Genomic DNA, 3,077 nt, shown 5'->3' on the forward strand with positions numbered 1-3,077 from the left:
TTTCTGTACCACACACAGACTGTGCACTGACACGAGGACTCAACTGCCGCGAGAGGGCTCCTCATACGCCAATCGGATTCTCCGAAGGAGCATGGCAACTTCGTCCAATCGGAGAGAGTTGTCCCCACGTGGGGTACAAAATACACTTGTGCTGCAATTGGACAGGGATACATGACCTCATATGTTCGCCATTTTGGATCTGAACTATCGTTCAACAAACAACTTTTAATAAACAATGTACTCACACCAACACTTACATGATATTGTTAAATTAATCATTTAAATATCATCAGAGGTTAAGCTTTACAATAAATAATCTTTCTGGCCGGACGGTGATACAAATCTGTTTTAGAGATATAAAATACGAGGCAAATTCCCATCTTTGTGAGCAAATTCCCTCAAATTTGTATTGCTCAATTCTCAGCATAGGTTCAGAGCCTACACATTATGCCTCAGCAACTACATTATGAATTTTGCTCTTAAATGAATGTAGCTCTGTCATTCGATGATGTTAGTCATACAATATGCAATAAAAATCAATAAACACAAATTCTATATAACCAGGCACATTGATCATCTAGAGGATTTAACTCAAAACATTTTAAAGAGTCCTCAAGCATCAACAACCTTTCATATCTGCAACTGAAGGTTCGCTGTGTCTGCGCCTGAGGAAATCAGCCTATCACGTGTTGCTCACAGTACCGTGCCCCACGTGGGGCTTGTATTTTTTTCCACCGCTAGATATCCAATAGAAGTGCAACTGGGTTACCCTCTCGCTTACAATTGGTCCAGTGTAGTAGAGACTGTCAGTCAGTATCCCACTGTTGTCAATCAATACCACGAGGGGCTCAGCGCTGACAAATGCCTGTGCTTCTCTCCCTCCTGCCTGCGAATAGTGCCTAGAATGGCTGCTTAATTAGCTTCGAATGGCTTTTCCTTCCAGCTCAAACAATCTGTCACTACCATGTGGTAAAAGAGCCTTGCATAAAACAAAAGGAGGAAGAAAAAAAGCTAGCAGGGGCTAAATATCAGTTTGATTCCCCCTCCTCCAAGAATACATTTGTATTACCACAAAACAAAGCATTTGACTCGCTTAAACATTGTCTCATTGCAGCCAACTGTTTGTATAAATTAGCATTTTTCTCTTTTGCCTTTTTAGTCAGATTTTTCCAGACTGTTTAAGAGTATAGTATATTTTGCAGCCTCTTAAAATATATAAGCCTGTTTAGAAATTAGATTATGTTCTCCATGGCCTAATAGTATGTACACTTTACAAGCAAGTCAATATTGAAAACATAAATAATTTACCATCCAAGAGCAGTATATCTTTTAAATGTCCATTAATCTATTTATTGCAGTCATTAATGCAGTGTAAGACTTTTCGAAGATACTAAATATACAGCAACATACTTCATTCTGACTTAGTTACAATGTCATGATTTTAAAAGTATTGTCATTGTTTGACAAATTGAACTAATCCTCAGTTTTAAACAATCGAAAATCTGGGCCAATATAATTATACATTCTTGTGATAAACGCTCAAAATAAAAAATGTTACATTAATTGGACACCTTTACATGTTTACAGAGAGGTCTACAGGGTCATTTGCTCAAGGGAAGGGCAAAAGACCCCTCCTTATTGACCATCTAGTTGTAAACTTTGGACTGGCCCAGATGGGATAGTTGATGGCTCGAACAGAAACACCCGGGAATGCTATAGTGCAGAGAAACTAGGCCAAAGGGCTACCGCTCGATCAATTGACCCTACTGTGTGCATAGAATCTATGAAATTAATGTACTAATCCTACTGAATGAACCACACTTAACCAATATTAGTCACTATGGTTGGGACATAATCTGTTGCTTACACACACACAAACTATGGCTCACTATGGGTTCCTCTTTAAAAAATATTTTATTGAGCTTCCTTCAACTCATGAAACAGTGTAAAAATTATAATAATAGAAGAGCTCATTGATGGAGGGCTAACACTAACACATTCTGTAACAAATAATGTTAGGGTTGTAAGGTTGTGGGTCATTGCTAGAGAAATGAGTCAAGGTTTTCATAGTGCTGGTTTTCGCTGGCAGTCAGTGTGTGGGTCTAGGGTCAGGATATGGTCATCTGGGATCTGTGTGCTGGCAACATCACTACGATGAGAGCTCGAGACACATCCAAGTAATACACACACACACACACACACACAGATATCCACACATCCCTCTTAATAGAAAGTGGGCTGGATTAGGAGGCAACAAAGGACTGGGCTTCACCTTTGGGATAAGGGCAGCCCCCACCCCTGCAGACCTCTACACTGTTTATTTACCCTGGAACCCCAGACACTGTGAAACTCCTACCCCGAGGCACTACACACACACTGGGGCTATTTGCAGAGGTGGATTTAATTATTTGCAAAGCAACGATCAGTTCTATTCACCCCCATCCCTGGGTTACCATTGAATTCCCACAACCCTATACCTGGGCCCCCACACAGCAGTCCCAAAATAAATATAACAGATGTCTATTTTCAATGGTTTTAGTGGCCGCTAAAGACGTGAATCCCATTTGTTCTGCTTGCGGAATTACGCTCTCTACTCAAACAAACCCCTGCTACCCCAAACCACAATCTTGCAGCCAACCAAACTAAATCCAGTCACTACTGGAATCCCTGAATTGGTGCATTCCTGGAACAAGATTTCTTGTAATCTATTTTGAAATACCTTACCTTAAACAATAAAGAGGCACAAGGCTAATACAGAAACCTTTTTAGTGATATATTTTACTGAACAGAGTAAGCATTTTGTGAGAGCTTTGGTGTATCTTCAGTATCCTTTCTCAGGTTTGTTTGCATCACATACTTTTTCCCTCCCCTACACAGAAACAAAAGGAAAAGAATGGCGAATAACAATTTTGCATCCACTGACTGTGTTCATCCATGTATCTATCCCTCCATACATACATCCTTCCATCGCTATTCACTATCCCTCTGTCTGTCCCAACTGGCCAGGCAAAAAAAACGAGGGCCTTATTCCATTGCGGGTGGTTTGTCATTTGCAGCGTTGTGGAGCGCCCGCTGTC

This window comes from Osmerus mordax, chromosome 13 (assembly GCF_038355195.1).
Source record: "Osmerus mordax isolate fOsmMor3 chromosome 13, fOsmMor3.pri, whole genome shotgun sequence".
NCBI classification, from domain to species: domain Eukaryota; kingdom Metazoa; phylum Chordata; class Actinopteri; order Osmeriformes; family Osmeridae; genus Osmerus; species Osmerus mordax.